This window comes from Squalius cephalus (assembly GCF_949319135.1).
Source record: "Squalius cephalus genome assembly, chromosome: 2".
NCBI classification, from domain to species: Eukaryota; Metazoa; Chordata; class Actinopteri; order Cypriniformes; family Leuciscidae; genus Squalius; species Squalius cephalus.
This window is the reverse complement of record NC_137123.1, coordinates 15,073,401-15,085,131: the sequence shown is the minus strand read 5'-3', so window position 1 is coordinate 15,085,131 and position 11,731 is coordinate 15,073,401.

The following is an 11,731-nucleotide window of genomic DNA, read 5'->3' as shown; positions in this document are numbered from 1 at the left end:
TCAAAATGAAAATTCTGTCATCATATACTCACCCTTAAGTTGTTTCAAACCTGTATGAATTTCTTTCTTCTGCTGAACACAAAGGAAGATATTTTGAAGAATGTAAGCAACCAAACAGTTAACTGGACCCATTGACTTCCATAGCAGGAAAAAAAAAAATACTATGAAAGTCAATGGGGCCAGTTAACTGTTTGGTTGCTGACATTCTTCAAAATATCTTTATAAAGTATATAATTTTGAAGTGAACTATCCCTTTAAATCAATGTTAATATATTTTGGTAAACACTGTTACAAAGACCATACACTCACAAAAGAAGTCAAGAGTCAAACTGCCCAACTAAAGCAAATACGGATTACCATAATGGTGACCAGACATGCTCAATAAATCATCAACATCAAAACCTCTGTTAATTCTAAATAAGAACTTCTGTAGACGTGTGACAGAAATAAAGTCAGTCTGGTTAGTAATAAGTGAAGCTGGTAATGCTGTTTGTGGAGTTGTTTAATCAGATCTTCCGAGAGTTAATGTCTTCTTTTATCTTCAGCTGATTTCATCTAAGACTGTGGCAGAGTTTTACACAGCTCATTTTATGGTAGAACAGGGGTGTCCAACCCTTCAGGCCCGTGTATGTGCCTCAATTTTAGGACATTTAGACATGTCATACATTCAGTCTATTTTGCATATGACATATTTTATTTGCATCAAATACATCACAGAGACATTGATGACTTTTTATACCCTAATAGGGCAACATATCCTGGGAGATACAACTCATAAATTCCAAACTATGTGTTGATACATTGTACTTAATTCCAGATTATATAAAAAGTGACATATAATGATTTTTTGATGATCATTTGAGAGTCACTGATGAGAGCTTGACTAACATGACCTGCCAGAACTGACGCTACACTTGATATTGATAGAAGTTGAACTGATGTCTAGGAGTAGTGACATTGTCCAAGATACAAGAAAAAAATATTTTAGAATAGCCATGCAAAATATGATTATACAAACTATAAACAAAAAGCTTACAAAATTGATATAAAAGGAGATAAACAAAATCCAACCTGGCACCCCTTGTGGTCATTTGAGGAAGTAACAAATAGTTGTCACCTACATGCATGTTTTCATTACACTGGGTAAACCCAGCCTGATCTGCTGGCGATTTGATTTCGCCCTGCACCTCAGGCTGGAAACCTGTACATATATCTATCCTGCTTCCTTTACAAATTTGCAGGAACCAATCACAAACTGGCTTATCCACCTGGTGCGCTATTGGCGGGTTTAATCCAATCCAATTCCAGAGCCTTTACAGCTCTGTACAATTCCTTTTAACCTCTCGACGATGCTCAATGGCTTCTTTTTAGCAAACAAATCGGTCGAGTGGGTGTAAATGCCACTAACTTTCATGTTTTTTTTTTTTTAGCACAACCTGCAAAAAATCACTTGATTCCATTGCTGCTTCTGCAAACCGCTGATCAACACGTGTAGTACGTCACCTGGATCGTTGGTCTAAATGGTTGAAGGACTCCCCAGACCAATGTTCAATCTTAAAAGATAGAGCTTGGTCTGGTGATAACCAGACTATATTTTCATTCATATATATATAATTTTTTTTTTTCTTATATTTTTGATCTTCCTGATTACCTTGGGCCTTTGATTTTGATCTCATACACATCAGGTTTTCACTGATTGTCTGAATATCATTTCTTAAAGGGGTCATGAATTGAGAAATTAAATTCTCCTTGATCTTTTGACATATAAGAGGTCATTAAAAACATCCTGTACATTTTTATTGAAATCAAGATCAGAAACCGACTCGTTTTGGAATTTGTGACAGAGAACATAGTAAAAAAAAAAAGAAAAAAAAAGTGGACTCCTTTAATACTAGGATCAGAGATTCTCATAGAGTTCATGTGACTGGCCCATGTTGAGCTGTACATTCTCATAGACTGTATGTACTTGGCTCATGTTGAGCTGTACATTCTCATAGACTGTATGTGCTTGGCTCTTTGGGACTTCAGGTCTGTTGATAGGTTTCACTTTAGTGCTCTTGTCTGTGTTAGGAGTGTCATTCTCATACACAATCTCTTCCTGCATCAAGAAAACAAAAGCACACTAGTAATATGTCTGCTGGGTCATTGCATACAAAATAATAAGTTGAGTTTTTAGGTTATTTTTGACTTACAAAATCTTTGGCATCACTCTTCTGTTCATCTCTGCCTTTATTAAGCTTGTTGACAGGCGTCACACTGCCTATGGAAATATCAAAACAAAGAATGGTTTTAAAAATACATTGATCAAATATTTCTATTGTTTTAAATTATGCTGATTGTATGCATGGCTTGTTTATTTATTACCTGTACTTGCTGATGTCTTGACTTTTTTCCTGTACTGATGAACAGCGACCACAAATATGATCACTGCTATGACCAGACCACCGACAGCATATTGTATGTATACTGTAGTGTTCGAGGATGCTGAGGAAGAGATAGAAAGATATTTTTGTATCATTAAATCATTCAGATAGCCGTCATCTGGATAATTTCCTTCCAATTAAAGGAGCATTGACTTGTTGATGTACTTAAATACACTGTAAAAGATCGCCAGGAATTTACAGGATTAAAGAGTATTATTTTACGATAAATGAATGTGTCACGGGGTGACAAATAAGCCCGGGACGATCCCCGCTAGAGAAACGTCCCTGTTGAGATTTTGGAAATGAAACACCGTCCCAAAGCCGAGTGAGTGCCTGTCGCCATGGTAACTAGTGGCGGATTGACAGCAGGTGTGGGTAATTTGCGCTGAGCGTTTGAATGAGGCCACACTGGCTCATGAGAGTATAAAAAGTCAGAGGAAGAGAAAGTTGGTGTTGTTCTTCTCCTGCTTGTGGTGCTTTTGTTCCCGTTTGGATGTGGCTGGCTCTTGTTAGGAAGCGTTCTCAGAAGTGTGTCGTTGAGGGCTCGTTGCGAGGAAAAAGGAATGTCGTGTGTATGAGGAATTGAAGACGGAGAGAGAGAGAAGGAAAGAGGGAAGTGCCTCGTCTGGATGAGAGAGCGAAGATAAGTAACCGATTAATTGAATCTCCTACCACACGTTTGATATTGAGATAGATGTGGGTTGAAGTGCTTGGAGTGTGCTGTACGAATATCACTGAGTGAATTAAACTGATTCTCTGCCATTCTTATCTCCTCTTCCCGTTCGGACGGCGAAGTGAATCCAGTTTATGCCTATGAAGAAGTGTTTAAAATCTCCTTCCTCTCGCCGCCGATCCTTTGCTTTTTAAACCGAGACCCAGGGTGAGTGTTGGCCTTAAGTACACTAAATGAGTGGATTTGCAGTGTTTGAATTGCCGTTTCTTCTCTTCCCTCGCGTTGTATATTGGAGTGGAATTTCTGTGGGTGTGTAAAAGTCTGTTTTTAACCGCCGTGCGCTCGCCCAAGAGGCAGGCTGGTATATTGTACATCTTCAGAGCTTGGAGAGATCGAGTACGTCCAACTGAGGAAAGGTTGGGGAAGGACAGCTGGCGTGAAATCCTGTTTCCTCCACGACATACGTAAGAACATTATATTGCTGTGTGAAGCATTGACTCTGTCTGCCCTAGAGAAAGCCCAGCCCAGTCTGTGACTGAGTTCGCTGCAGCCCCGAAGCCCACCTGTATGGAGCGAAGTTTCTGTCTTTTCTACGACACACGTGAGAACGTTATATTGCTGTGTGAAGTATTGACTCTGTCTGCCCTAGAGAAAGCCCAGCCCAGTCTGTGACTGAGTTCGCTGCAGCCCCGAAGCCCACCTGTATGGAGCGAAGTTTCTGTCTTCTCTACGACACACGTGAGAACGTTATATTGCTGTGTGAAGTATTGACTCTGTCTGCCCTAGAGAAAGCCCAGCCCAGTCTGTGACTGAGTTCGCTGCAGCCCCGAAGCCCACCTGTATGGAGCGAAGTTTCTGTCTTCTCTACGACACACGTGAGAACGTTATATTGCTGTGTGAAGTATTGACTCTGTCTGCCCTAGAGAAAGCCCAGCCCAGTCTGTGACTGTGAGTTCGCTACAGCCCAAAGCCCACCTGTATGGTGTGAAGTCTCTGTCTTCTCCACGACACATGTGAGAACGTTATATTGCTGTGTGAAGTGTTGACTCTGTCTGCCCTAGAGAAAGCCCAGCCCAGTCTGTGACTGTGAGTTCGCTGCAGCCCCGAAGCCCACCTGTATGGAGCGAAGTTTCTGTCTTCTCTACGACACCCGTGAGAACGTTATATTGCTGTGTGAAGTATTGACTCTGTCTGCCCTAGAGAAAGCCCAGCCCAGTCTGTGACTGTGAGTTCGCTACAGCCCAAAGCCCACCTGTATGGTGTGAAGTTTCTGTCTTCTCCACGACACAAGTGAGAACGTTATATTGCTGTGTGAAGTGTTGACTCTGTCTGCCCTGGAGAAAGCCCAGCTCAGTCTGTGATCGTGAGTTCGCTGCAGCCCAAAGCCCATCTGTATGGCGTGAAGTTTCTGTCTTTTCCACGACACATGTGAGAACGTTATATTGCTGTGTGAAGTGTTGACTCTGTCTGCCCTAGAGAAAGCCCAGCCCAGTCTGTGACTGTGAGTTCGCTGCAGCCCCAAAGTCCACCTGTAAGAGGAAGCTGTGGTCATCCCTTCACTGGAGAACTCACCTGTCCATCACCTCCCACTGTGTACCTGATACCAGCGTGGAGAAAGGAACCCAGTTAACCTACTTACCGTTAAGACACCTACCTGAATCCTATTGACTGCTGTGAACTGTCCCCTACTTCAAAGAGAAGAGGAAGCTGTGTTCATCTACTCACTGGAGAACTCACCTGTCCATCACCTCCCACTGCGTACCTGATACCAGCGTGGAGAAAGGAACCCAGTTAACCTATATACCGTAAGATACCTACTTGTACCCTATCAACTGCTGTGAACTGTCCCCTACTTCAAAGAGAAGAGGAAGCTGTGGTCATTCGCTTACTGGAGAACTCACCTGCTCATCACCTCCCATTGCGAACTTGATACCAGCGTGGAAGGAGCCTGGTCGATTTACTTACCGTAAGATATCTACCTGTATATTTGACTGCCGTGAACTGTTCTCTATTTGAAAAGAGGAGAGGAAGCTGTGGCCATCCATTCGCCGGAGAACTCACCTGTCCATCACCTTCCATTGCGTACCTGATACCTGCTTGGAGAAAGGAACTCTGTTAACCTGCATACCGTGAGATACTTACCAGTCCGGTACTCCTTACTGGGAATCGCCGTCTGTGGGGAAGACTGTGTCCTCTTGCCGTCTTGGACTCCTCCCTGGACGAGGGAGAGAAGAAGACTTTTAGATTAGGATTACCAATTGTTTTATTCTTAATAAAATTTGTTACTCTTTATTCCTTGACTCTGGTCTCGTCTCTGGCACGCTCCTCAAAGTGTTCTGGGTCTAGGGGTGGGCATAGTCTGGTTCGGCCCATCCCGACCTGTGACAAATGTAGTCAAATTTACTGTGAAATTAATGCATGCTGGGTCATTTTCTTACAAATTACTGCGAATCAACAGAAAAATTATGCTGACATCCCAGTAATTTACTGCTCTAGTTTTACTGTGAATTCACATGATACAGTTGTCTTTATCCATGCCACAAATGATATTGTTTAATTGATTTGTAATTGATTTGAAGTCACCATAATGGTGATTATTGTTACTAAACGAATGGTTAATGTCATGGTGCAATGAGCAGAAACTACTCTTTGTAAATAATTGGAATCTGTTTTGGGAGCGTCCTAGGCTTTACCGTGCTGATGGCTTACACCCAAGCAGATTCGGATCGGATCTTCTGTCAGATAACATCTCCAAAATGTTAAATACCTTTGACTAGTAACCAAAAGTCCAAATCATAGTCTCTGCTGCACCAATTTAACTGATATAAATAGTGTAGAACATTGCATAGAAACTGTGTCTATTCCTCGTTTAGTGAGATTAAATAATAAATCTACTGCAGGATCTAGAAAAAATCTAATTGTTATTAAACCAGAAAATGTTGCTATTAGTAATCAAAAACAATTTCTAAAGCTAGGTCTTCTAAACATTAGATCACTCACACCTAAGGCAGTTATTGTAAATGAAATAGTCACAGATAATAGCTTCGATGTACTTTGCCTTACTGAAACCTGGCTTAAACCAAATGATTATTTCGGTCTAAATGAGTCTACTCCATCAGGATACTCCTATAAGCACGAGCCCCGTCTGATTGGTCGTGGCGGCGGTGTTGCAACAATCTATAGAGATATTCTCAATGTTACTCAGAAAACGGGCTATAAGTTTATTTCGTTTGAAGTACTTGTACTAAATGTTACGCTCTTAGATGCTAGAAAAACATCCCTATTATCTCTAGCCTTGGCTACCGTATATAGACCGCCAGGGCCTTACGCTGATTTCCTAAAAGAGTTTGCAGATTTTCTCTCAGACCTATTAGTTAATTTCGATAAAGCATTAATTGTTGGAGACTTTAATATCCACGTAGATAATTCAAATGATGCGCTAGGGGCTGCGTTTACAGATTTATTAAACTCCTTTGGGGTCAAGCAAAACGTTACCGGACCAACTCATCGTTTTAATCATACACTCGATTTAATTATATCACATGGAACCGATCCAACCGATATAGATATCATTCCACAAAGTGACGATGTCACTGACCATTACATGGTAACTTGCATATTACGTACTCCTGTAATATGTCATGCTGCGCCGCGTTATCGATTAGGCAGAACAATCCTTCCATCTACCATAGATAATTTTTCAAATAGCTTATCTGATCTGTCTCAGCTGCTCAGTGAACCTAAACAAACAGATGAACTTGAGGAATTAACTAGCACTATGAGCACCATTCTCTCTGGATCATTGGATATTGTTGCACCCATTAGATTAAGAAAGGTTAGAGAGAAAAGTAAAGCACCATGGTACAACAATACTACGCATGTTCTAAAGAGAGAAACCCGTAATTTAGAGCGTAAATGGAAAAAAACTAACTTAGAGGTCTTTAGAATCGCATGGAAAGACAGTATGTCACGTTACAAAAAGGCCCTAAAAGAGGCCAGGGCTGAGCATCTCCGCAAACTAATAGAAAACAACCAAAACAATCCTAGGTTCTTATTTAACACTGTGGCTAGACTAACAAATAAACAGATGTCTCCTGAACAAAATATTCCGTTCCAGTTAAGTAGTAATGATTTCATGAAGTTCTTCACTGAGAAAATAGAAAACATCAGAACCACAATTGTAAACGTTCAATCCTCAATTGCGTCTTATAATTCAGCCTCAATTATCACCCCGCAAGAACAATTACAATGCTTTACAACTATAGAACAAAAAGAGTTAAATAAACTTATCACTTCATCTAAAACAACAACATGTTTACTAGATCCTATACCAACTAAACTTTTGAAAGAAGTGTTACCTATAGTGGAGGAGCCTCTCCTCAATATTATTAACTCGTCTTTATCTTTAGGTTATGTTCCAAGAACATTTAAACTGGCAGTTATAAAACCTCTCATTAAGAAACCACAATTAGATCCACATAATCTAGCAAATTATAGACCCATTTCAAATCTACCTTTTATGTCTAAAATACTAGAAAAAGCTGTGTCCGCTCAACTGGGCTCTTTCTTGCAAGAAAATGACATCTATGAAAAGTTTCAGTCTGGATTCAGGCCGCATCATAGCACTGAAACTGCGCTCGTTAAAATTACAAATGATTTACTTTTATCTTCTGACCAAGGCTGTATCTCAATACTAGTTTTACTTGATCTTAGTGCTGCGTTCGATACTATAGATCATACAATACTCTTAGATCGACTACAAAATTATACTGGTGTTCAAGGACAAGCACTAAGCTGGTTTAGATCGTATTTATCTGACCGCTACCATTTTGTTTATTTAAATGGAGAAAAATCGATCATAACTCCAGTAAACTATGGAGTGCCGCAGGGATCTGTGTTAGGCCCTCTATTATTCTCAATATATATGCTGCCACTTGGAAATATTATAAGGAAACATGGAATTAGTTTCCATTGTTATGCTGATGACACTCAAATCTATATTTCATCACGGCCGGATGAAAACGCTAAATTATCCAAATTGACAGAGTGTGTTAAAGATATAAAAGATTGGATGACGCGCAATTTTCTTTTATTAAATCCAGACAAGACAGAGGTACTAATCATCGGTTCAAAAAACCACCCACAAAACCTCTTACAATACAACTTTAACATCGTAGGATGTCCTGTTACTTCATCCTCTACAGTAAAAGACCTGGGTGTTATATTAGACTGCAACCTGTCTTTTGAAAATCATATTTCATATGTTACAAGAACAGCCTTTTTCCACCTTAGAAACATTGCTAAGCTACGTAATATGCTATCTGTTTCTGATGCAGAAAAGTTAGTTCATGCATTCATGACCTCGAGACTAGATTACTGTAATGCTTTATTGGCTGGTTGTCCTGCATCCTTAATAAACAAGCTACAGTTAGTCCAAAATGCCGCCGCTAGAGTTCTAACTAGATCAAGAAAATATGATCATATAACTCCAATTTTATCATCACTACATTGGCTACCTATAAAGTTCCGTATTAATTACAAGGTATTGCTACTGACTTATAAAGCCCTAAACGGCTTAGCTCCAGTTTATTTAACGGATCTTCTATCGCCCTATAATCCATTGCGCTCTTTAAGGTCAGTAAATTCGAGGCTTTTGGTCATACCTAGGATATCCAGATCCACCAAAGGAGGGAGAGCATTTTCACATTTAGCTCCAAAACTCTGGAATAGCCTTCCTGATACTGTTCGTTGCTCAGACTCGCTCTCCCAGTTTAAAACTAGATTAAAGACGCATCTCTTCAGCCAGGCATTCATATAATACTTTTAATCTTACAGTTAAATCCGACCTCTAGTTCATAAACGCCAGAGGAGAACTGGCCCCCGACTGAGCCCGGGTTCTCCCAAGGTTTTTTTTTCTCCATTAGGTCACCTGATGGAGTTTTTCGGTTCCTTGCCACTGTTGCCTTTGGCTTGCTCAGTTGGGGATATTTGGGAATATTTAATTTAATTAATCAATCAACGATACTATTGATCAGCATTACCAAACGTGGACGTTCCACTAGAAACAAACATTGATGTATTGTTTTATTACTGTGAAGCTGCTTTGATACAACCTATGTTGTGAAAAGCGCTATATAAATAAACTTGACTTGACTTGACATTAGCTAGGGATTTTGTACCTTGTATATTTATATTCATATTTGTGATCTAGCCAAATCAGAAAAGTGACAAATTAAAACATTTGTAAAAATAATGGCAAACTACAATATAAAATAAGCTAATTTGATGATTGTAAGTTCTTCAAACTATAGTATTATTAGCGCTATTTCAGCATTAAGATTTACCAATCTTATTTCAAATTCATAATTGTTAGAAGATGGATGTTTCACATTAGAGTAACAGCTGCTGAGATTCATCTTTGAAAGATGAGATATCATCTTGCAACTCAAGTTTCCTCATCACTCTTTTGACCGATGAATAGGACGCGATAGAGCCGGTCCCTCCTGCCGATATAAGGTTGGTGTTTTACAGCCCATACTTCATTGTACCCAAGAAAAGCTGTGTCAATAATCAGCGTATGAATCACAACAATGGTGACAACGAAAAAAAATCTGAACTACTATAAAGTCACAAAAAGGCTTTGTTGGTTGTCACCATTGTTGAGATTCATATGTTGATTCTTGATGTCTATACTACAAAAAAAAATTAACCAGCTCAAAACTTTTTCCATATAATATATATCTTTTTAAATTTCAGATTATTACAATATTGTTGCCAAGGATCATGTGAGAAATTATGACATTATAGACTTTGTATAAAGCTAAATTCCATCTACATATTATGTAATCTAAACTAATATATTCAGAGATTTGGCTGTCATATCAGTGAATCAGATCATCACGATGACTGTAACATCACTGATGAATGACCAAGATCATCTGATATTTCTCCTGCATTTATTGTTATAACAAATGTGTATTAAATACACAGTTAAAGCAGCATGAGAAAACTAAAGTTAAAAACTCACGGGTCATGAGCCCAACTAAAGCAGACACTGATCTCAATCATGGTGATATCAAATTTATTTTAAAGCTGTCAGCTGCGGCTGTCAAACAAAAACCGTAAAAATAAAGTAAAATATCCTATTTTAGAAGTGCAAAAAACTTTTACAGAAATTTTCCTTACATGTTTTACAGAAAAAGACTGTTATTTTACAGCTATTTCCTGAATTATTACGATTTTAAAACATTATATGCATGTGAGAAATTATGACGTTATAGACTTTGTATAAAGCTAAATTCCATCTACATGCAATTTAAGCTAATATATTCATATTTTTGACTGTCATATCAGAGAATCAAGCCATCATATGATGACATCATCAAAGAATGACCAAAATCATCTGAAATTTTCTCCAGCTTTTATTGCTATAACAAATGTGCATCAAATACACAGTTAAAGCAGCCAAAGAAAAACGTAAGTTAAAAATTGAAGTCATGAGCCCAACTAAAGCAGACACTAATCTCAATCATGGTGACATCAAATTTATTTTAAAGTTTTTTACAATTTATTTAAATTAGCATATTTTACTTTAATTTTAGGGTTTTTGTTTGGCAGCCGCAGCTGCCAGTCATTTGACCCTTTTTTTACGATTTTTTTACAATGAAGGTATTTGATCATAATAATGTAGGAAATACCTGTGAAATAACAGTGTTTTTTCGGTTTATTTAAATTACCATATTTGACTTTAATTTTAAGGTTTTTGTTTGGCAGCCGTAGCTGCCAGTCATTTGACCCTTTTTTTACGATTTTTAAAAAAAATGAAGGTATTTGATCGTGATTATTCAGGAAATACCTGTAAAATAACAGTGATTTTCAGTTTATTTAATTTAGGATGTTTTACAGTTTTTTGGGGAGCTGACAGTCATTTGACCATTTTATCATTTAACTGTTTTCTTTCTGTTAAATTACAGATTATATTTGTAATTTTACATACATTTTTATGTAATTTAAGAAAACAGAAAAAATACTGTATGAAAAATACAATACATTTTCTGTATAAAAAGTGTGAATTACTGTAATTTGTCATTAATGTCACAATACCTAAAATAACAGCTGAATTTTTATTTTACAGATATTATTTGTAATTTTACAGTGTTTTGAGTACAATTTAAAATGAAAGAAAATGATCGTAAAAAAATCAGTTATTTTCTGTAAAATTAGGATTTTTTTTACAGTGTAGGTAATAAAACCTAGCGAACAAGTTAGGTGTCGCCCAGCCCGCAGCTCTACAGATATGTGTTAGTGAGGTGCCACGTGCCAGCGCCCAGGAGGATGCAACGCCTGTCGTGGAGTCAGCACGCAACCTGAGCAGGTAGGGCACGCCTTGTGTTTGTAAGCCAAGGCAATGTCATCCATTATCCACTGGGCAAACCTCTGCTTGGAGACAGCCTTTCCCTTCTGCTGGCCTCCGAAACAGACAAAGAGCTGGTCTGAGGTCCTGAGGCTTTGAGTTCTGTCCATGTATGCCTGCAGGTCCTATACCTTCTTGATAGAGGCCAGTGCAACCAGCAGCAAAGTCTTCATGGACAGAAGCTTTAAGTCTGCTGACTGCAGGGGCTCAAAGGGAGCATCC